This window comes from Eubalaena glacialis, chromosome 13 (assembly GCF_028564815.1).
Source record: "Eubalaena glacialis isolate mEubGla1 chromosome 13, mEubGla1.1.hap2.+ XY, whole genome shotgun sequence".
NCBI classification, from domain to species: Eukaryota; Metazoa; Chordata; class Mammalia; order Artiodactyla; family Balaenidae; genus Eubalaena; species Eubalaena glacialis.
This window is the reverse complement of record NC_083728.1, coordinates 75,699,853-75,724,960: the sequence shown is the minus strand read 5'-3', so window position 1 is coordinate 75,724,960 and position 25,108 is coordinate 75,699,853. Positions and strand designations below refer to the sequence as shown.

General features: G+C 40.9%; 1 long non-coding RNA gene across 1 annotated transcript in view; it reads right to left on the bottom strand.

Annotated features, from left to right (window-relative positions):
• LOC133104278 (uncharacterized) overlaps nt 1-25,108 on the bottom strand; it is a 244,095-nt gene that overhangs the window by 13,674 nt on the left and 205,313 nt on the right. Inside the window, exon 3 of the long non-coding RNA XR_009703509.1 lies at nt 7,669-7,736. This is a non-coding gene — a long non-coding RNA (uncharacterized LOC133104278). The remainder of the gene's footprint in view (nt 1-7,668; nt 7,737-25,108) is intronic.

Here is a 25,108-nt window from a genome sequence, read left to right as displayed (position 1 = left end):
AAGAAATATTTAGAGGTAAGTTGATAGAATTTGATGACTAAATGATAGCCAGGGAAGGAAATAGGGCAGAGGGAATAATCAAGGGAACAATCAACGGACAATTTTTGGCTTTAGAAACCAAAGGAATATGCATAAAAAAGGAATAAAAGCACCAAAAAATGACACTAAATTTGTTCACTGACATCAACTGTCAAATCAGAGCTCCTGATTTTACCACCATTGAGCTATACAGAAATAAATTTTAGTACCCTCCGTCTCTTCCATCCCTGGGGTTGAAAAGGAAACTAGGCCTGGTGGAAACCCAAATGTGCTCGAGAAAGAATTTGGAAGTCAGTTTCAACCTTTAAAGAAAGGGAGTGTTCCTCACCCTAGTAAGGGGGTATGACTCAACATAATGAGGAAAGAAAAGGAGGAAGCCTTTAATACAGAGTGCATTCATCTTGCATTCGGATGGCACGTCAAGGAATGTATTACTCTTGCTCCTCCCCCCACTCCCAACTCACAGACTCCCTTATTTAACCCAGAGGAAATTGCAACTGAATTATGAAGTCCTTTCAAAACTAGACATTTGACACATCTGTTATAGAAGCCTTATAAAAAGCACACTGGATGCCTGTAAATTTTATAATTATGTTAATTCAAACTCAAAGACACTCCCATGAATTTAAAAAAAAAATATTTCCAGCTCAAATCTCAGAGTTTGTTCTGCCTGCCATTGAGATATGGGGAATATTTGCTGTATGCACTAAATTCTTTTCTTTAACTGCCCATGTCAGGAGAGCACAGGACTGGAATGAAGATGAGCACAGTAGACCAAAGATGAGAGTTTATTGAACACGTAGATTTAATCCAGGTTCAAAAGCACAATCCCAGTGAGATCTAAATCAGGTATCTGGACAGGTGAGAACTTGCTTTCCAATACCCCTGAATCCTCAACGGAAGGATATTTTTTTTTAGACACGGGAGCAGAATGCCAAGTCTGGGATGGGCTACCAAAATCATTCAGCCCAAACTTATATCTACAGTTTGTTTTTCAAGCATTCATTTACTCATTCATTAATTTAACAAATAGTTATTGAGCACCTACTGTACATGAGGCACTCTTCTAGGAATCTGGGATATGTTCATGAAAACAGATACAAATCCTTCCTCTCAGTGATTTTAGATTCTACAGAAAGGATTCAAGTAATAAACAATAAGAATAAGCAACATACATAATGCATGAGTAAGTTATACAGTACCATCTGGTGGAAGGTGAAAGCAGTTCCATAACAAAAGAAAAAAGGAGGGCAGGATAAAAGAGATCAGAGTGATTGTGAGAGGAGGGGCAGGTTGCAATTTAAATAAGATGGTTGAGTAGCTCTCCTTGTGATGACGACGTTTAAAAACATATTTGAAAGAGGTGAGGGAATCAGCCATGGGGACCTTTAGGAGGAGAGCCTGCTTGATTGTTGGGTTTTTTTTTTCCTCCACATAGTCCAGAGTCATCTAAAATGGGACTTTTAGCCAAGTGCTTCACTAGGCTCAGAAGCTGGGTTTTGCTTGTGTCCCACCCATAAGTCATGTGACCTGATCAATTTCATTTGTAATACTCTAAACTTAGCCCACCACCCTTACAATTTCCATGCTTCCAGAGCCTCCTCTGCAGCTCTTGCTGTGTTGTAGCTTGACAGAATGCCTTGAACTTGTCTGTTTGGGTGTTCATCTTCTGTACAAGGCAGTAGAGAAGCTCAGAGATTAGGGCAAATCAAATTAAAACCTGACTCTGCCGCTTAACACTGACTGTCATTGGGCAAGTTATTTAACCTCTGTGAGTCTCAATTTTCTTATCCGTAAAGTAAGATAATAATATCTACTAAGTAGAGTTGTCATTAGTATTACCAGAGAAATTGTAGAGTGCTTAGCATAAGTGCTTGGCAAAACAGTAAGCACTTCATTAAAGCTCACACTTCTTGGTGGTACTCATATCAGAGCCATCTCTTTGGAGGCAAGCTCCCTCTTGTCTTCCATTCTAGTTTACCAGTGTCCACCTTAGAGCCTGGCATGGGTAAGTATGGTTATGAGCAGTGGAATCCAGTTCTTCCAAGACTACCCAGAAAAACATGCCTGAAGCCCCACTGGAGAACTCGCCCTCTGTACCTGGCTGGTAAATAGCCATCCATCTATTCACCAGGATGAGAAGTTTAAACACACACACAATAATCAGATTTTATCCCTCTTTTTTTTTTTTTTTCCTGAATTTACTGTCTTGGGAAGAGTGGAGTAACCAGGTAAGGGAAATATTTGGCAAAGTTTTTCTTTCCTTGAAACATGCTATTAAAGGAGACTGTTTCTTATCCAAATTATAGTATTTCTTGGTGCTTCCTTGTTTCAAAATGTATTCTTTGTCTAAAATTAAAGCATAATGATAATAATAAAATTAATTCTCTGGTGTATCAGGCTGCAAGATAAAGGTAGGATGTGATTCTATATATAGAAAGCCTTCATAAAGAGAATCAAATCTCTGATCCCAAATGCCTTGCAGTGTGGATAGAAAGTTAGGTACCAAATTAAAAAGATTTTTCCCAAGTCTCCTTTCTTACTGCATTTTACAGTTTCAGAATTATAACATCATGGTGCTCAGACTCTGTTAGTAAGCATTAGTCTCTGGTGGCTAATGGGCAAAGTCCATAATTACCCCGCCCTTCTGGATGTCCCAGCAGGAAACAAGTGGTTATGATATGCAGACATCTCTGAAGTCTCTTAAGGTTGAGGGGCTCTGGGTGGAAACCACATGCTGGGCCAAGGAAAGTGGCAATATGATCATTCTTGCTGTGAGCTGATATGGATACAGATGTTAAGGAAAGAGGTCATGGTTATCTGACACTTTTCTATATCCAAGTTTCACAAGCTTTGGCTTGTGAACCAAATCCAGCCTATTGCCTGCTTTTGTAAGTAAATTTTATGGTTGCTTGTAGTGGTGACTCCTTTTCTTTTCACATAGTCTCCTGGCTTGTCAAGTATGCGTCCACAGCTGAATAGAAATCCTACCAATCTTCTGCTTTCCTGGTTGAAGTCCATGATCTAGAAAAGACGTCGGCAAACTATAGCCCACAAGCCAATTCTGGCCCATTGCTTGTTTTGTCAATAAAGGTTATTGGAACACATACACACCCGTTCATTTATGTATTGTCTGTGAGTGCTTTCAAGCCATAATGGCGGCATTGAGTAGTTGCAACGGGGGCCTGCTAAGCCTAAAATATTTATCATCTGACCCTTTACAGAAAGTTTTGCCAACTCCCCATTCTGTATGAATAAAGTTTTCTGAAGAATTTGCACCCAGAGAAGCTTGTGAAAGAATTAAATCATCACCCACATATGGCAGTAGACACCTGTATTCACACTCGGGCAAATCTGGGGACTGGCCTTGGGCCTCAAAGCAGCAACTTGTAGCAGCAGAAAGCCATCACCTCTCACATTAAATTAAGGCTGTGGATGTGAAACGGATGGGTCTGGTGGTTTTGTTGGTATTTAATTTTTTCAAATGTTTTCCTTTGTTTTACAACTGTGTAAGAGCTAAAAGAATAAGGAACTTTTAACTGAGACATCTATTTGTAAATATTTAATTTATATTTGAATAAAAATAACTTAAGTGACACTAGAACTTCTGGAGAAGGTTTGTAAGGGGATCTGTACATTTCTCCGGTTTGAGAAACACAAGTGAAGCAACTTTTCCTGTTGGTTGAGGAGCCAGTGGAAAGAAGTAATGGGGGAAAAATGGGTGGAGACAACTGTTTTGAAAAATTTACTGTGAAAGTCAGAGTAATATTAGCAATAGTGTGCAGGGGAGGGTGAGATTCAAAAGAGGCTTTTCTGAGTACTTTTTTTAATAGAAGAGGTTTCTCTATTTAAATTTCAAAGGGATTCTTGTTGGCAATCATTGATCTGTTTACTGTCCTTATAATTTTCCAAAATGTCGTACAAATGGAATCATATAGTGTGTCCCTTTCTGAGTATGTCTTCTTTCACTTGGCAAAAAACACTTCAGATTCATCTGTGCGGTTGTGGGTACCAATAGTTCATTCCTTTTTATTCCTGAGTAGTAGCCCATCGTATGGATGTACCACCGTTTCTTTAACCACTCACTACTTAAAGGGCATTTGCATCATTTCCAGGTTTTGACAGTTATAACGAAACCTGTAATAAACATTGACACACAGGTTTTTGTGTGAACATAAATTTTACTTTTTCTTGGGGAAATCCCTGGGAGTGGCATTGCTGAGTCATATGATCATTGTATGTTTATCATAAACTGACAAGCTGTTTTCTAAAGTGGCTGTACTATTTTGTTGAATTTAATTTTTTCAAAAATTAGTGAATGAACTCAGTTTTTTTCCCTCAAGACTGCTTTGGCTATTCAGGGTCTTTTGTGTCTCTATACAAATTTTAAGATTTTTTGTTCTAGTTCTGTGAAAAATGCCATTGGTAGTTTGATAGGGATTGCATTGAATCTGTAGATTGCTTTGGGTAGTATAGTCATTTTCACAATATTGATTCTTCCAATCCAAGAACATGGTATATCTCTCCATCTGTTGGTATCATCTTTAATTTCTTTCATCAGTGTCTTATAGTTTTCTGCGTACAGGTCTTTTGTCTCCTTAGGTAGGTTTATTCCTAGGCATTTATTCTTTTTGTTGCAATGGTAAATGGGAGTGTTTCCTTAATTTCTCTTTCAGATTTTTCATTATTAGTGTATAGAAATGCAAGAGATTTCTGTGCATTAATTTTGTATCCTGCAACTTTACCAAATTCATTGATTAGCTCTAGTAGTTTTCTGGTGGCATCTTTCGGATTCTCTATGTATAGTATCATGTCATCTGCAAACAGTGAGAGTTTTACTTCTTCTTTTCCAATTTGTATTCCTTTTATTTCTTTTTCTTCTCTGATTGACGTGGCCAGGACTTCCAAAACTACGTTGAATAATAGTGGCGAGAGTGGACATCCTTATCTTGTTCCTGATCCTAGAGGAAATGCTTTCAGTTTTTCACCATTGAGAATGATGTTTGCTGTGGGTTTGTTGTATATGGCCTTTATTATGTTGAGGTAGGTTCCCTCTATGCCCACTTTCTGGAGAGTTTTTTATCATAAATGGGTGTTGAATTTTGTCAGAAGCTTTTTCTACATCTATTGAGAAGATCATATGGTTTTTATTCTTCAATTTTTTAATATGGAATCAGACTCCATGACTTCAGACTATACTGCAAAGCTACAGTAATCAAGACAATATGGTACTGGCACAAAAATAGAAATATAGATCAGTGGAACAGGATAGAAAGTCCAGAGATAAACTCTCGCACCTATGGTCAACTAATCTATGACAAAGGAGGCAAGGTTATACAATGGAGAAAAGACAGTCTCTTCAATAAGTGGCGCCGGGAAAAGTGGACAGTTACATATAAAAGAATGAAATTAGAACTCTCCCTAACACCATACACAAAAATAAACTCAAGGGCTTCCCTGGCGCAGTGGTTGAGACTCTGCCTGCCAATGCAGGGGACACGGGTTCGAGCCCTGGTCTGGGAAGATCCCACATGCCGCGGAGCAACAAAGCCCGTGAGCCACAACTACTGAGCCTGCGCGTCTGGAGCCTGTGCTCCGCAACAAGAGAGGCCGTGACAGTGAGAGGCCCACGCACCGCGATGAAGAGTGGCCCCCGCTAGCCGCAACTAGGGAAAGCCCTCGCACGGAAACAAAGACCCAACACAGCCAAAAATAAATAAATAAATAAATAAACAAATAAATAAAAAACAAAAAAACTCAAAATGGATTAGAAACCTAAATGTAAGACTGGACACTATAAAACTCTTAGAGGAAAACATAGGACGAACACTCTTTGACATAAATCACAGCAAGATCTTTTTTGATCCACCTCCTAGAGTAATGGAAATAAAAACAAAAATAAACAAATGGGACTTAATGAAACTTATAAGATTTTGCAAAGCAAAGGAAACTGCAAACAAGACGAAAAAACAACCCTTAGAATAGGAGAAAATATTTGCAAACAAATCAATGGACAAAGGATTAATCTCCAAAATATATAAACAGCTCATGCAGCTCAATATTTAAAAAACAAACAACCCAATCCAAAAATGGGCAGAAGACATAAATAGACATTTCTCCAAAGAAGACATACAGATGGCCAAGAAGCACATGAAAAGCTTCTCAACATCACTAATTATTAGAGAAATGCAAATCAGAACTACAATGAGGTATCACCTCACACCAGTTAGAATGGGCATCATCAGAAAATCTACAAACAACAAATGCTGGAGAGGGTGTGGAGAAAGGGAACCCTCTTGCACTGTTGGTGGGAATGTAAATTGATACAGCCACTATGGAGAACAGTATGGAGGTTCCTTAAAAAAACTAAAAATAGAATTACCATATGACCCAGGAATCCCACTACTGGGCATATACCCAAAGAAAACCATAATTCAAAATGACACATGCACCCCAATGTTCATTGCAGCACTATTTACAATAGCCAGGACATGGAAGCAACCTAAGTGTCCACCAACAGATGAATGGATAAAGAAGATGTGGCACATATACACAATGGAATATTACTCTGCCATAAAAAGGAATGAAATTGGGTCATTTGTAGAGATGTGGATGGATCTAGAGACTGTCATACAGAGTGAAGTAAGTCAGAAAGAGAAAAACAAATATCGTATATTAACGCATATATGTGGAACCTAGAAAAATGGTACAGATGAACTGGTTTGCAAGGCAGAAATAGTGACACAGATGTAGAGAACAAATGTATGGACACCAAGGGGGGAAAGCGGTGGGGGTGGTGGTGGTGGTGGGATGAATTGGGTGATTGGGATTGACATATATACACTAATATGTATAAAATGGATAACTAATAAGAACCTGCTGTATAAAAGAAATAAATAAAATAAAATTCAAAAATTCAAAAAAAAATTAGTGAATGAAATTAAAATGCATAAAAATATGTATAAAATAGATAACTAATGAGAACCTGCTGTATAGTACAGGGAACTCCACTTTGCTGTACAGTAGACACTAAAACAACATCGTAAAACATCTATACCCCAATTAAAAAAAAAAAAAAAAAGCCAAAGGCAAGAACCTGTAGAGAGAAACAGAGGGAAGATACAAAATGCAGTGGGGATAGGTGAATATTAAAGATTCCAGAAAAAAGAACAGGATGCGATCCAGAGAACAGGCTGGCCTTACCCAGAGAAACATCACCTTTCTCACTGTGAGAGGAGAGAGGACAGGAAGGTTGAGGCAGACGCTGGCTTGTTCTCAGAGCTGAGAGGTAGTGTCCATCGTTGAAACAGAAACTAGCAAAAGGGGAAAGGAGGTCGAAGTTCAAGAAGAGTGGAGAAGATTTAAAGCAATCTTTGCAGAGTGTGGAGAAACAGGCTGCCTAGAGACATGTAGTAAGAGGTAAGGGCGGCATTGGGCTGGTAATCAGTGCTACCAATCTGCTTGTTTGGAACAAAATGAGTTTATGATAGCAGCCAGAGAGTATCCGAAAGGCTGATAATTAATCTCAAGCTGGAGAGACAAGAAAATGAAGACAGTGGGGGATGATGGATAGGAAGAAAGTAAAAGAGTTGTTTCAATTATTAAGCTATTGTCTAGCTTTCAACTCACCTGGAGCTTGCATTGGTACTCTGAAAGTGACATTTGGGCATGGCCAGCTGGCTTCCTATTAGACTCTGCTGAGAGAGAGAGAGAGAGAGAAACTAGAGGGTGATTGCAAGGCTGGAGGTGGGAGGAGGGACTTGCTTGTCCCTGTATGCCTGTTGTTCCTGCGACCATCACCCTAGCAATGCTTCTTCACATTGGCAGTGACACTTCCTTCCTGAAGCAGCAGCTGAAGCCAGTTTGCAGCTTTTCCAACACTCTCAGAACTAGCTTCATGACACCCTCTCAAAGACAGCAGCCCTGGGGCTTCCCTGGTGGCGCAGTGGTTAAGAATCTGCCTGCCAATGCAGGGCACACGGGTTCGAGCCCTGGTCTGGGAAGATCCCACATGCCGCGAAGCAACTAAGCCCGTGAGCCACAACTACTGAGCCTGCGCGTCTGGAGCCTGTGCTCCGCAACGGGAGAGGCCGCAGCAGTGAGAGGCCCGCGCACCGCGATGAAGAATGGCCCCCGCTCGCCGCAACTGGAGAAAGCCCTCGCACAGAAACTAAGACCCAACACAGCCAAAAATAAATAAATAAATTTATTAAAAAAAGAAAAAGACAGCAGCCCCAGCCAAGCAGTGCCCCTCCTCAGAGATCTGGGACCTAGCACCAGAGGACCCCTCCTCCAAGCTTCTGTGTTTTAGCAATTCCAGCATCTTCTCTCTGTTTCTTCTTTCTAGTGATGCTAGCTGCTTCCTGCAGTTACACCTGAAAGTTAGAGAGTTTTGCCTTTTCAGTTCTTCGATACCCGTTAGCACTTTTTCATATTAAATTCTTTCTGCTCAGCTAACTCTGTGGTGCTTTCTCTTGAACGAGCTCTGAAGGATACAGGAAACATTGAACTAGAGGTACCTAAGAAATGCAGGAAGAGTAGTAATAAAAAAAGTTTGAGGAAGTAAATTGGAAGGATAGAAGGTCTGCATGCTTGAATTAGGAATTTAGAATGGAAGAGTTTGGGAGTGAAGACAAGGCGAAGGGTGCTTTGGCCAGAGTGGATGGCTGAGATGGAGGGGAAGGTCATTAGAGATGAAGAAATCATAGAACTGAGATGCATTACAAAGCCATTGAAATCAGCCTAGATGCTGGCAAGGGCTGGGATGGAAAGGAAGAATGTGTGACAAGAATTAAGTAGAAGGTGGTCAAAAGGTACAAACTTCCAGTTATAAGATAAATAAGTACTTGGGATGTAATGTGCAACATGATGACTATAGTTAAGACTGCCGTATGGTATATTTGAAAGTTGTTAAGAGAGTAGATCTTAAGAGTTCTCATCACAAGGAAAAAAAACCTTTTCTTTTTTTTTTTTGTTTCTGTAAGAGATGATGGACATTAACTTACTGTGGTAATCATTTCACAATACATGTAAGTCAAATTATTATTCTGTATATCTTAAATTTATACAAAGCTGTATGTCAACTGTATCTCAATAAAGCTGGGGTAAAACTGGGGAGAAATTAAATAAATAACAAGGCAAGGTCCAGAATGTCATTAGATGAACGGGATATGGAGGGGATAGGGTGTCAGAATTGAATGACTTGAACTTTAGAAGAATAGTTTGTTTTTTACTGAGATGAAGTTATAAAATTTTACTGAGAGATATGCAAAGACTTGAATAAATGAAAAATATACACCAAAAACCTGAAGGGAAAGACTCAGTTATCTCCAATTATTTCTAATCTTAATCCCAATGGAACTTCTTTAGACCTTGATTCTCATCTATAAGAATATCATGGCAGAAACAAATAAAATTTGGGGGGGAAAAGGGTAATGAACATTCAGTAGATATTAATATGTACTATAAAGCTAAATTATAAAACAGCAAATTGATGACAAAGGAATACACAGATATCAATGGAACAGACTAGAGTCTAGAAATAGATCAAAGAAAATTACATGGAAGTTTAGAACATGATAAAGGTGGCATTTCACATTTGTGGTGATAATAATTTGAAGACAATTGCTTAGCCATTTGGAAAAAAAATATTAGACTTATACAGGTCAATACATAAAGGAAAAAAACCTTTCTTATTAAGTAATAGAAGTTAAGGTTAACAATCAGTGGAAACTGACTCAGTCTTGATGCCTTAAGCGTGATATTTTGTGTACCCTCTGTGGGCCCTTGGCTACTGGTATGGCATCCAAAGGCAGTCCCTTTGGTCAGGAATCTTAAAATTGCAAGTGACAGAAAACTAAACTCAAGCTGGCTTAAGATAAAAAAGAATTTCATATATGCAACTTAAAAGCCCAAAGATGTAATTGGGATATGGCCTCTTCAAGAATCTGAAATTGTGTCATTAGAATCTGTTTCATTCAATCTCTGACTGCCACTCTGTTGGCTTCATTCTCCAGGTCTATCACTTGGCGGCAAGATGGAGACCAGCATTTCTGATGCCTACTCCTCCCTGGCTCAAGTGTAGCAGAAAAGAGGACAAGTTCTCTTCCAGAAGTAGTCCCAAAAGTCCCATTGATTCTCATTGGCTCCAGCTGGGTCACATGCCCATTCATGAACCAATCACTGTTACCAGGAGAATACAGAGTTTCTATTAGTCAGATCTGGGCTAGGATTCTGGGGTAGAAGGTTAACTCCATTCAAGTCACATGGAGCAAGAATCAGCAAATGATGGTTGTCCATTGGAACTCAGGGGACTATTACTAAAGGAAGAAGGAGAAAATAGTGGATAGCTTAAAATAAACAACAACAAAAACAGCAGATGTCTCCTATAATAACTGATACATTGGGGTTCTCCTCTTATTTGTGTTTTATTTCCCTGAATCCCTCCCCAGTTTCCTGGGGCTCTGACCACCATCATCTGCCCGCTTATGCTGGTATGTACCTACGATATGCCTTCCCTTAGCCTCCTGTGATTGGCTGGAGTCCTTCTTTATCCATAAACGTCCTCTTAAGAGACCAAAGTCTTTATCTGTAGGAATAGCCTGGAGAACATAGGTGTCATGAATATTAATTATTCTCAACATCAGCATTCTTTCATTCACCAAATATGTATCAAACATATTCTATGTGCAGGAACTGAGCACATAGTGGAAAATAAAGCAGAAAAGAGGAATTAATTCAAATGTTACATGGAGACTATAGTTTGTATTGATGTGCATCACCCTTGGTGGCCAGCCTTACTTACTGTTAAGAGTACCCTCTACCTGGTTTATTGCCCTGTCTCCTCATCACCCGAATCCATATATGTGTGAATCATTTCACACCACTGTGGTAAAAATGTCCAGAGTACTTACTGGTACTTTTTTTTTTTTTTAATATTTATTTTATTTTACTTTATTTATTTTTATTTTTGGCTGCATCAGGTCTTAGTTGTGGCACGCGGGCTCTTCGTTGCAGCGTGCAAGCTTCTATTTGTGACCTGTGGGGTTTGTTTTTCTCTCTCTAGTTGTGCACAGGCTCCAGAGAGCGTGGGCTCTGTAGTTTGCAGCATGCAGGCTCTCTAGTTGAGGTGCGCGGGCTCAGTAGTTGTGGCGCACAGGCTTAGTTGCCCCGAGGCATGTGGGATCCTAGCTCCCTGACCAGGGATCAAACCCACGTTCCCTGCAATGGAATGGCGGATTCTTTACCACTGGACCACCAGGGAAGTCCCCTTAATGGTACTTTAAACTAATTTGCCTCTTGGATCTCAATCTATCCCACTCATGGACATTACACTCCAAGCCAAAGACAAGACAGCAGAGCATGTTGGCTGGAATTGAATGGAAGTCCATCCATCAGCCACAAGGTTTCAGAACGGGCAGCATTCATCCCCCATACATGTACAGGGCAGTGACCAAAGGGTTTTATGCAAGGAGGACAATGAATAAAATGTGAGTTGAGCATGCCAGGAGCTTTCCATCTAGTTGGGAAGAAAGGAATATCCACAGCTGGTAGCACGACAAGGAATAGTGTACTGAAAGCCATATAGTGGCATGGACAAGGAACTGAAAATGGAAGAATTTTCTGGCTAGGTGTGGGGTGGCTCAGGATTGGGGACGGGGAGAGTTGCTTTTGGAAAGTGGGCTCTGTGAGCTTGAGCTTGTGGGATGGCTGTCATGCTTTATAATTTATCCTAAAAGCTTCACTCCTCCTGCCCAGTTCTCTATAAGCTCTGCGCTTCAGCTCCAAAATACTGACTGCCCATGTACATTGAAGACACAAAACATTCTACCGCCAGTAGTGGTTGTCTGCTGTTGTGTAACAAATTACCCCAATACTTAGTGGCTTAAAACAACATACATATATTTTCTCACAGTATCTATGGGTCAGGACTTCGGAGCAGCTTGGTTGAGTGGTTCTGATTCAGGGTCTCTCACAAGGTTACAGTCAAGATGTCTGCTAAGGACATGGTCTCTGAAGGCTTAATGGGTACTGGAGAATCTCCTCTAAACTCACTCACATGGCTGTTGGCAGGAGGCCTCGGGTCCTTCCTGGCTACTGGCCAGATACTTAGGATCCTCACCATGTGGACCTTTCCATAGGGCTTCTTGAGTGTCCTTACAACATGTCAGCTGGCTATCCCCAAAGCAAGTGATCTGAGAGACAGAGAGAGTGAAGATGTAGCCACAGCGCTTTTTATAACCAAGTCTTCAAAACCACACATGGTCACTTCTGCTTTCTTGTATTCATTAGAAGCAAGTCAGTAAGTCTAGCACATACTCAAGGAGAGGGAAGTTAGACTCCACCACTTGTAGGAAGAAATATCAAAGAATTTGGACATATTTTTAAACCACGTCCATCCCTCCATGCCTTTGATGATATTGATGCTATGCTCTTTTAGGTAGTATGGCAAATAGGTTAAAAACACAGGCTCTACAGTCAAAATGCCTAGGTTGGAATCTCAGGTCTACAACATATTTTCAGTGTGACCTTAGGCAAATAACTTAACCTCTTGGGCCTCAGTCTCTTTTATCTGCAAAATGGGGAGAATATTAACACCTACTTCATACGGTTGTTATGAGGATTAAATGAGTTAATACATGTAAATATCATATGAATAATACATGTAAAGCACAAAGAACAATGATTGGCACACAGTGAGTGCTCAAAAAAATATTAGCTTATTATTATTATTATTATTATTATTATTATTATTATCCACTCTTACCTCCACTTAGCAAACTCCTGTTCTTTCAAGACTGAATTTGAATGCTTCCTCTTTTGCTAAGTTTCCCAGATCTCCTGGGCAAATTTTCTTCTTCTTACCTCTAAGGTACTCTAGCTTTTTGATTATTCTTATAATTGGTACTTTTCAAACTCTGTCATCATTGCTAAATTATGCCTCTGTGTCCCCCACCAAATGGTGTGGCCCGTGAGGATAGATTCTAATCTTCTTAGAGGCAGATTCTCTGGAAGGGGAAAGAAGGCAGATTATGAGCAGCCTGTGGGAGACTCAATTTTTCACCCCAGAGTTGGGGCCATGAGGAAAGAGAGGGCTGAGTTTTTATGGGAAGTGGTTTCTCAACCATAGCAGCCTGGAGTTAACACCAACTTCTCCCCAGGGTCGCCTGGTGGAGGCTCTTGGAGGGAATTCTGGCTTGGGGAGAGAATCCTCTCTATCAGAGCTCTGACACCGGGAACCTGGGTGCTCATTACGCCTTCAAACACTTCTCGGGGGAACCGTTAGCTGGTTTCACATGCAAGGAAGTACACTTTTAGGAGCATGTGATATTCTGGAAATGTCTTTATGCAGGAGAAGAACAAGTAAAGAGGAGGATGACTCCAAATTTCCTGAGCATCTGGGGACACTTGTTTTTACATAATGAGGTATTAGAAGGACCCAAATTAAACCCAAACTGGTGCCCCTTCCTCCAGTATGCCATAGAGGAGGGGTGGGGAGTAGAGAAGACCCAGGCTGCTCTCAACAGTAAGTTCCTTCTATAGAGGGGGTTTCATCAGCTTTTATATCCTCCAAAAGTAACAGACTATTATGCTATTTAAAATGATGCTTAGGGAATTCCCTGGCAGTCCAGTGGTTAGGACTAGGCACTTCCACTGTTGTGGGCCCGGGTTGGGGAAGTAAGATCCTGCAAGGCATGCGGTGTGGCCAAAAAAAATAAATTAAATGATGCTTAAAAGGAATTGTTCCTATGGCTGTTCCAGGTTCAGACTTTTATCTCTGTTGACTCTACATTATGGATGTAACAGGAAAGTACATTCCTTCTTTCCCCAGCCTGTAACATTGTAACATTGAAAATTATAGCCTAGATTCTAGAAGATGTATGAAATGGAGATAACTGATGGGAATGTCCAAACCATTCTGAACATTTTCAAAAGCAGCTTCTACCCAAATGAAGGGTGTCCTGAAGCCCCCATGCCTATATTAAGGGCCTTGTTGACATCTGTTTTGACTTGCCTACACCATCTCCATTAATTCTCCCAAGTCATAACTTGGAGTAGGGGGGCATCAGTCAGTAACTCCCATAACATCTGGCTCCAAGAGTGGGCATGTGCCATGGGCCTGACCTGGCCAATCAGAGCTTTCAACCACTAGAACTGAGGCAGAAGATGAAGAGTAGACATGTTTGTCCTGATTCACATCAAGCTCCTGGATCAACTCATACCTGAAATCCACCACACTACATTCCAAACTCTCAAGTTACATGCCCTTATAAATTATTTTATTGAATCAAGCCTTTCTTTTTTTCTTTTTTTCTTTTTTTGGCTACGCCATGTGGCTTGTGGGATTTTAGTTCCCCAACCAGGGATGGAACCTGGGACCCTGGGCAGTGAGAGCACCAAGTCCTAACCACTGGACCACCAGGGAATTCCCTGAATCAAGCCATTTTTAATTAAATTGGATTCTTTCCCCTGAGACTCCAAACAGTTCTGACTTACATGATAGAGAGAAACAAAATAGGAGGTATCAATCTCCTTTGCCCTCTTGTTCTACACAGCAAACACCTATCTGAAATTTTTGTACTGGAAATTCCTCCTGAGAGATAGTAATACTTATAGCTTTCAGTCCCCCTTAAAACTCTGTACCTTTGAGAATACATTTTTATAAGTATTTTAATTAGAAGATGGGGCAGAGCAAATTCATACAACATTTTTGAAAAGTAACTTAGCAATATATATCAAGAAACTTAAAAAGCAACCTTGTATACTGTATCTCAAGAATTCCCCTTTTTAGGCATTCAACCTAAAACAATAAGAATACCTGGGAAATTAGGAAAGACAAGAATCTCATTTGCTAAACTACCAGTTCTCATAGAGACTAGAATGTCATTCAGGATTAGATCTTTCAGGACTCAAAGCTCTTGTAGACCCTACGTTATCTTGACACGTGCTCAGAAACACATTGTTTCCTACCCTATTATGATGGTGAATTACTTATACTCTGTACTTAATCAATACTACTATTGCTAAGTGCTCTCTACTCAGCTTCTTGTTACTCTGCATCCTTTGCTTAATCATGGCTTCCACTGTCCTATGGCATCAGCCGCCTCCAAGTCTGGTGCTGCTCTCCTTCTGTGTCTTTTAGCCTCTGCTCCCACCACCTACTGCTGACTCCCTCTCTGGCTGATGTATGGTTCCTGCTGACAATGGTTCCTACGGACCCATGGTTCCTGATGAACAAAAGCTCCTACTGACCTGATGAACAAAATCTCCTCCAAAAGCTACTTCTGTCTCCTGTTGACCTGTGGCCTCTGGTGACTCATGGCTCATGCTAACTCTTGGTTTCTGTAGATCCACAGTTCTTCCTGACCCATGGCTTCTGTTGACCCCTTGCTCCTACTGTTCCATGGATCCTACTGAACTCTGACTCCTAATGACCCTTGGTCCCTACTCATTTATTTCTTCTGCTGACCCATGTCTTTTGCTGAAACATAACTCCTGCTAACCGATGCCTTCTGTTCACTCATAACTTGTAGTGGGAAGAAGAAAAGGATCCAACCCTTCAGAAAACTCAGGGTTCCAGAAAACTAGATCTCAGTTCAGGGAAGGTCTGGAATCTCAACAGAAATCTGTAGCACTAATTATGGAAACTGCTTAGGAGTGCAATATCCCTGGACAGACTTCTTGTGCCTTCCCCAACGCCCCTCAATTGACTCCATTGCTCATTTTCAATCATATGGTATCTGAGAGACCATGAAAAATCATCCAGCTCTAGGCTAGTGGAAATGAGTTAGTTTTTGCAGAAAATCCTTAATTCAACTTCTTGAAAGCCTGCTTTCTCTGTGAAGCCCCAAAGAAGCCAGTTTATGCAGTATGTGTGATGATTTTTGAGCACTTTAGGAAAGTTTATCTTCCGTTTTAAAAGAAATAAGTTCCTCAAGTGGAATTACTACCTGCATAGGAAATATTAAAAAGGAAAGACAGCAAGAAACGCAGATTTATAGAATTTCAGGGATGAGAGATACTCTTAAACTTTGAATCTCTCCTCTTTTGTATGAACATCTTATACAAGATCCTGTCTAAGAACAACCTAGTCTCTCCTTGAATGCCTCCAGTGAACTCATTAATTCTGGAGCTAGACCATTCTATTTTTGCATCGTTTTTATTATAACAAAGATTTCTTACACTGATCCCAATATCTTTCTCCCTGTAATTAATTCGGCCCTATGGACCAATGTGGGGGGGGGGGTGGGAAAGGTGAATTTCTCATTTCCCAATTTTTCAAATATTTAAATGCAAACTGTTGAATCATTAATTAATTAATTAATTTATTCTTTAGTCCCCCCAAACAAATAATTATTTTGCCCCAAATGTCAATAGTACCAAGATTGAGAAACATCACCATAGCCCATTCCAATACATAGAAAGAAATGTTATTGTTTCCAAAGAAGGGATTTACCTGACATGAAGGATTATTTTTCCTCAAAATGAAATATGCTGAGGATTGAGGAGAGAAAATGTCAGGCCTCAAATCATTTTTCTTTTCTCTAAATTTACCAAAGAGTATAAGAATGAAGTTCCTATCTGTCTTCAACTTCATAGTCTTCTTAACAAAGTTTTCATTACATTGTTTTTAACTTCCTTCTACTTATTTGAAAGGATGGTGAGGAATTCAGTGCCTTGTGGCTGCACGTAGAACAAAGGCAACCCTTTGCTCATGGCTTACAATCAGTCTCAAAAGCTCCTCTCTATATCCCCTGGCTGCCTCCTATTTGGGCTGATTTCTACCCTGGAGTTGCATGTGTGAAAGCACAGCCCAGCACGTTTGCAGTCTGCACCAGAGATCTGGAAGTCATGGCTAAGCCTCTCTGCTTGGGATTTCCAGCCACCTGGCAAATTCTACTCACAAAGGAAGCATTTGTTCTTGCTACTACTCTTGCTGTTGGATGGGTTGAATGCTCATGATCTGAAGTATCCTTTGCTATGAATAAGACGACAAGTAAATAGAGATGAGTTTATTTTCATTTTAAAGGTAAATAAAAACCTAGGTGTAATATTTGCCAGAAAAAGAACTAGTAATATCCTTAATATATAAAGAACTCAGACAAATCAATAAGAAAACCTCAAAGCCCCACTACTTAATAAAAATCAAAGTAAAACTGTAACATTTTAATCCACAAAATTACCAAATTTTAAAAAATTTGTTGTTTAGGGTTTAGGGTTAGGTATATCTGCCCTACTAAAAGGAATGAAAATTAGCACAAATTTCTTAAAATTCCAATCTGGAATTATATATAAAGAACTTTAAAAATAATTAACACCCTTTGGAGCAATAATTTCCCTTCTAGGAATTTATCCTGGGGAAATAACTGGAGATTCAGAGAGAGATTTATGCACAAGAATGTAATCAAAGCATTTATGATAGAAAAAAAATAGAAAGTATCTAAATTGTTAAAAATTATGTTATATCCTATAATGAAAAAATATGCAATCATTAAAATTATGATTTTATTAAAATTTAATAATTCAAGAAATGGCTCCAAATCTTATGTGATTAGTAAAAAAATATACAAAATATTTTATTTAGTATGAAATTGATGGAGAATGAGCATGGATCAAGAGGGGGAAAAAAGCATCAGATTGGTAGCAGAGATTATTTGGGCATTGAGAATTGTGAGTGATTCTTTGTCACTATCTTTATAATCGTTCCAATTCTTGTACAATAGACATGTACTGCTTTGATAATTCAAAAATTGTGAAAGATTTTTAAAATCTGGAGCCAACAGGTCTGGAGGCAAGATCACTGAACTTAGAGAGACTGAGAATCAGAGTCTAACTCCAAGCTCAGCTTCTCACGAAGAGTGGACTTTGAGAATCCCACCTTATCCTCTGGGAGCTCAGGCACTAAATGGGGAAAACAGTGCTACTTCATGCAGTTGTCCTGATAGTTAAATAAGATGATGTACCATGATAGGTATGCTGAAGCTGCCCAATAATTGTTAAATAATTGAAGAACTGAATATGGGACGTGGGGAGCCGAATGATGAAATGCCCCTGGGAATGAAAAAGCTTACCCAGACACTATAGTGTAGGAAATCCTGAGTTGTGTGGATGAAAAATGTTGCCTGCCACATCAGCAAACAAAGAATGCTGTGGCCCTCAGACCATCGGCCACTCCAGCTGCCCTCAACAGTGAGCCCTGAGGGGACTCAGGATGGGAAAGAAGAGGATGCTGGCCCTAGACAGCTAAGTTTTATATCAAAGGAATGATTTCAATGAGCCCAGACTCTTGCATCTTCCCCTACATAGAAAAGCACTAAATTCATTAACTTAACATATCTGGTTTTCTTTAATTAACAGTAGTCTTTTGAAAGTCTGACTACCCGGTCTTTATTGCAAAAGCCCCTATATACCCTGGTTCCTCCCTGACCTCCTTGGAGCAGTCCCTCAGAGCTGTCTGCTAGGCTGCCTCCTTGGTTTGAAGTCCTCAGAAAGTCCACCGAATAAAACATAATTCTCAACTTTTAGGTTGCGCATTGTTTTTCAGTTGACAGTTTCAGTCCTGAATCCACCACTTAGTGCTCTGGGATCTCATACAAGTTACTGCATCGCTCCGGGATTCCGTTTTTTACCTGTAAAATGGGGAGGAGTAAAAGTACTACTTCCCAGTATCACTGTGGTCAATGAGATAACGTCGGAGTCAGCAAAGTATAGCTTGTGTTGAGAATCTGGCCCACTAAAGTGTTTTTGTAAATCAAGTGTTATTGGAACACAGCCCTGCCCATTTGTTTACTTATTGCCTATGGCTGCTTTTGTGCTACAAGTACAGACTTGAGTCGTTGTGACAGAGACCACGTAGCCCACAAAACCTAAAATACTTACTGTCTAGCCCTATACAGCAGAATTTTGCTGACTCCTGAGATAATGTATATAAACTACCTAGAATGATATCACTCAAAAAATGCTGCTGCTATTATTATTATCAATATCATATTATTATTATTGACTGGTTCCTCTGCTTAGAAGGAATTCTGAAAAATTATATCATCCTGTTTTCATCGGTATTAAACCAAATGAATCCAGGACGGCTGAGTCATTCTTGCTGACTCACTCTTTAAAAACTGTCAGAGCAAGAGTTCCCAAGGAATTCCTCTGCATTCCAGCCCAATACATATCTATCATCACCTTGAGGAGAAATATCTTGCCTCCTAGCTTTTTCTTTCACCACTTTTTCCATGCATGTTCTACTCCCAATCAAGACAAAGAAGTTTTTGGAAAAAAAAAAAAAAAAAGTTTTTGGTGTGATCTTTCTTGTCTTAAGAATAGTATATGGTCACTTCACCGTTTCCTCCCCTGAAAGTCATATGATTCCAGGTCTCTGCTATTTGCTCAGGCAGGCTGTGGTCATAGGCATCCTGGGGCTCCAGGAATTCAGCCAGTGTAGACAGCGAGAGAGGCAGGGGTCAAGGAAACTGACCTCACTATAGAGCTTGTCCAAATATACAATGTCTAATATAAGGCAGCAGTTCCAGGCTAGGTTGAAGAGACATCATGATCTGAGGAGGCCAGTTCAGTGAATATGGTGAAATCAGGGGAGCCCAGGCAGCAGGCAGCACCCAAAGTCAGTACAGGTAGATGGCAATGGCATTGGCTGGGGAGATGTCCATTCAGTTCTCAGGTGCCTGCTAGGGGAAACTAAGGCAAAAGATGCTTTTTCTGGATTGGGCCAATGTGGTGAAAGTAGAAGCTGCCTGTTTTATGAGCCTGTGAATGCCCAGGTTCAGGGTAAGCTATCCAGATACCAGGTCTTAGCCCAGCTCATTGGCTTAGGATGGGAGCACAGGTGAGCCCACAGGTGGGGATGTCAGAAATTCCAGAGGAAAGGAGATGTGGAAGCTCCATCCTACACATGCTAACCTTTTGCCTTGGTCTCTCTGACCTGTAGAACTTCACCCACCCACAAGTCTTGATTGAACTGTCTTCTCATTAATTATGGAGCTCATGATGGACTTTTGATCCTGGTGAAATTCACACGAAGTTCCACCCTCCCCTGAAACACCTGGTAATTCATTAAGCATTTAGATCGCAGGTGGGGCCTGAAAAAATATATTTCTAGCAAGTTCCCAGGTAGTGCTGCTACCTGAGTGCTGCTGGTCCAAGGACCATACTTTGAGACTGGAACTCTGGGTATAGGAACAACTTGTGTGTAAAACAGATGTATAGAGCTTAAAGCACCATCTCCAGTCCCACTGAATCTTTATCAGAACCCTGAGTAAGTGTTATCAATCCATTTTACAGATGAATCAAGGGAGGTTCAAAGACATAAAATGGGCTGGCTCAAGATGAAATGCTTGGGAGCAGTCATTCCCAACTAGGAAAGAAGTGGAGAGGTGAGGGCATGAACGAGGAGCTGCAAACAGAAATGCCTGCAGAGACCATGCAGATATCCTTAGTGAACCAAGTGGTGCCACGGCAGCTGGGAGCATGTAGAGTCTGTTTCCAGTTACCATCAGTGTTGCTCGATCTTCCAATCTTTCAAGAGAGGTCAGAAAAATCCCAATGCTTAAGTGTTGTCAATCAGTTCAAAATTTCAAAAAATACTGTGTAAGCCAGGAAATATCCATCTGCCAGCAAAATTTGGCCTGGATGCTGAACGTTTGCAGCCTCTACATAGTAATGTTTTTCAATCCTGTGTGCATACAAATTTCCTAAAGCCCTTATAAAAACATGGATTCTGATATAACAGGTCTGGGATGGGCTTGAGATTTTTAATTTCTAACAAGCTCCTGGATGATGCTAAGCCTGCTTCTCCATGGAGTACACACTGGATAGCAAAGAACAGAGCTACTCAATGTACGGTTTGTGGAAAGGCAGCAACGGCCTCACCCGGGAGCTTGTTAGAAATCCATATTCTCAGCCCATCCCTAGAAATAATGAATCCAGTTTCTGGGGTTGGGGTTTGGGAGTCTGTGTTTTTTTTAAAACACATCCTACAGATGATTATTCTGCATATTCAAGTTTGAGAAGCACTGACTAGATCAGTGGTTGTATTGCTTTGGTGGGCATTGAAATTCTTGAGATTTAAAAATACGGATGCCTGCAGACTTTTTAAATGGATTTGGAGTGGAACTGGGCACCAGGATTTTTAGAATTCAGTTATATCAGTCATATTGGAACTCAGTTGCTTCTAATATGCAGGCAAGGTTGAAGACTACGACCCTAGAAGTTCACATCAGATTCTTCTATGCATTTGGTCCAAATTGGAGAAACAGGAATGTATTTTTTGATTTCAGCTAAAGCTTGGGAATGGGAGCCGCATGTAGATGAAGTCCATTGCGCCTGCACAGCAGCCGTGTGCCTAGGAGGAAATGCTGAGAGGCTATACAGGGTAGGAGCCCTGACTCTACCCCGCGTCCCAAGAAGCCAACACCACTGCTTTCCCCGGCACTTCACAATTCTTCCCACAGCCAAGACCTTGCTGAGAAATAAAGCTACCATCACACTTGGCCACTTGGAGGAGGATAACCAGCCAATGCTTGGAGTGGCCAATGGCCAGACTAACCGATCCACAAATGGCCCATTTGGTCAGGGATAGAACCTGGCTTCGGTGCTTTCCCTGATCATGTAGTTATAATGCAGGCCACTCTGTTTTCTGGTTTTATAAGTTAATTCATGACCAGTTAAGTGTCCAAAATAGCAATATTAATCACAGTGGATAATGACCATATGACTTTCTCTCCTGAGTGTTATTCAAATGCTCTGGTCTGGACTGTCTCTAAAGACCAGTTGAGCATGGGAGAAAATGGGACTAGTCCAGGGCTTCAGAACATAGAGAAAAGAACTGAAATCCCAGAAAGTAATCCCAGAGGGGGATGGGCCTGTTTCCAGTGGCAGAGAATGGAGCAAAGGAACAGAACAGTAGAATCGTTAGGTCACAAGCATACAGAAAGACGGAATGGGAACTAAAACAGATAATCAGCAATAGAGAGGAAGCAAAACAAAGCAAGTGGGTTCTGGATGCAGAATTTAGAAAGCATCCCAGAGGACCATAGGATGCAGGTGGATGCAGACGTTTACGGGGTGCCTGTGGCTGAGCTGATGGACTGGAAAGGAGATGCTGAGGACAACAAGCCTGTTTAGAGAATATCTCTCGTTACCTCCTTCTACATTTGTCCGTTGGTCAACAAGTATTTATTGAGCCCCTACTATGGGCCAGGCAATGGGTTAAGTTGGATTGAGTTTTCCCAATTTCATCGATGAATAGTTTTAACTTGAATAAGCATGTTCTAAAGATTCATTCATACATTTTGCAAATATTTGTTGAGTACCTTTTGTATTCTAGGTACTGTGCTAAACACTAAAGATACAATAGCAAAGAAAACATACGATAAGTTGGCTTCTACTCTCATGGAGATTACAATACTAGTGATAGAGGCGAATCATAAACACACAGAGGAACAAAGCAAATAAATATATTTCAGTGTGGTGAAGAATAACTATAGGGTACCAACAAGAAAACTTTTCTTAAAGAAAAACTTTCTTTTAGAGGTGTGGAAAAGTTTCCCGCAATAAGTGACATTTGAGGTGCTATCTGACAGGAGAATGGGAGTTAATTAAGCCAGAGCTGTGGTGAGATGCCGGCAAAGGGAACAGAATGTGCAAAGGTCCAGGGACAGGGAGGGGCATGATGCTTTCAAGAAATGGAAAGGGGGCTAGTACGGCTGGAACAAAGTGAATGAGGAGAAGGAACCAGCTCTTGCCAAGCCTAGTGTGCAATGCAGGGGACTTGGAGTTTCATCCAAGAGTAATGAAATACCATTTAAAGGCTTTAACCAAACAGGATTTCCTGAAGATTGAGGCTCGACAAATTCTTCAGGTTGTCAGACAATGGTGATGCCTCAGCCACCTCTGATAAAAGGAGTTTTGCCTGAACTCAAATTCTCACCTGATGGGGAGTTCTCAAGATTTCCAGGTAATGGAAGCTGTCATTTCCCAGCAGTTCCCCTAGCTGGCAACTGAATTCAGATTTCTTAGCGTGTGATCCCCAAAGGATTAGAGGGCCCATGTACCCTCTGATCCCCTTACCCAAGAGATACAGCCAGGACTAAGTGACACTGCTGGGCTCCCCTGAGCTCTTGGCTTCACCGTGGCATAGTCAGCTTTGTGTTCTTATAGGATCACCTGGGCTACTGTGTGGAAAAGGGACTGAAGGCTCTAGAGCAAATGCATGTCAGCGTGCTGTCTCTGTATATTCCTGTATTACAATGGTTGAAGTAGGTCCAGGATATTAGTATGCTCTCTCTGTGTGTATTTGTCTACTAGAATGGTTGAACTGGATTCTCAGTGTGCTCTCTAGATAGATAGATAGATAGATAGATATCAGTATAGATAGATACAGCTCTAGCACTTTCTAGCTAGGAGAACTTGGGCAATCCTCTGTGCCTCAGTTTCCCCATCTGGATAAGCTGGGGATAATAATAGTTCCTAACCCAGAGGGTTATTGTGAGTCAGTATATATAAGCCCTTATATAAATATTACCTGGCATGTAGTAAGTGCTACAAGTGCTGACTATTATTTCACGTACATTATCTCATTTAATCATCATAAATTCAAGATGGTAAATACTATCCCCATTTTACAAATGAGCGTGCCTAAGTTCAGAACGATGAAAGAACATTCCCAAGGTCCACTTCATTAAGCTGCCACAACCCACCAGTGTTGTACTACCCCTCCTTGCTCCTCTAGATTGGACCCTTTGAATCCCACACCACCCTACACAAAAATCAAGCTTGCTACAGGCATTGAACTTGCCAAATTAGACTTTAGACTCCTTCCTGAGTTAGCCTCCGCACCCTCTTTCCATCTACCTGACATTCCTGATGGACCTTTGTAACACCGAGTCACACAGAATTAACCCAAGAAGGAGCTAAGCATGTCTCATTGGTGACCAAATCAAGGTAGGTCATGTATTCAAGCCCTGGCATCAGCAGGGAGCATAAAGGACAAAGTCCCTGGGCTTCCCTGGTGGCGCAGTGGTTAGGAATCCGCCTGCCAATGCAGGGGACACGGGTTCGAGCCCTGGTCCGGGAAGATCCCACATGCCGCGGAGCAACTAATCCCATGCATCACAACTACTGAGCCTGCGCTCTAGAGCCTGTAAGCCACAACTACTGAAGCCTGTGCGCCTAGAGCCTGTGCTCTGCAACAAGAGAAGCCACCGCAATGAGAAGCCCGCAAACTGCAACGAAGAGTAGCCCCCACTCACCGCAACTAGAGAAAGCCCGCACACAACAACGAAGACCCAACACAGCCAAAAATAAAACAAATAAAATAAATTAATTAAAAAAAAAAAAATAGGACAAAGTCCCTGCCCTCTTGGTGCTTAGCCTCTACTGAGAGAGACAGACAAGTGAATATGTAATATAGCAGGTACTAACAAGTGCTATAAAGAAAGATAGAGCAGGATAAAAGATAGCACCATAAAATTCTTCAATGTCCCTTAAACTGTTGCTCTCCATCTAAAAGCAATCATTTTTTGTGACCTGCCATCTGACATACACGGTCTCTCCAAGTGGCCGAGACATTTCAGAGCAGACAAGAGAGTAACACTTAAAAGATCAGCTCCACGGAACAGATGGCTTAGTTATTTTATGCCAATTAAATCAACCATTCAGCTGTCTGATCCATTGCTCACTGATCAAGCTGCAAGGAGCCTCTTGCGCTGGTGCAGATATCTGATTGAATGTAAAAGACGTTAATGGAGACAGACACGAGGGTCACACAGACAGCTGAGCCAATATTGAGACAGAGAAGTTATACAATGGCATCGTGGGGAGGCAAAGGAGCAAGTGGAAATTGTGGGATGAGTGACTGGGGCTAAAAAAGCTTTATGTAAAGAGGATGATGTTGGGGGGAGGCGTGACAATGCTAATTATTCAATGCACTTAGACAAATGTTATTGTGATAGTGTACTTACTTTGTGCCAGGCTCTGTGCTCAGCCCTGGAAATCAGGACAAGGAAATTTAAAGGCACATAAGGTGCTGTCGCTGCCTTAAAGGAGCTCACGGTCC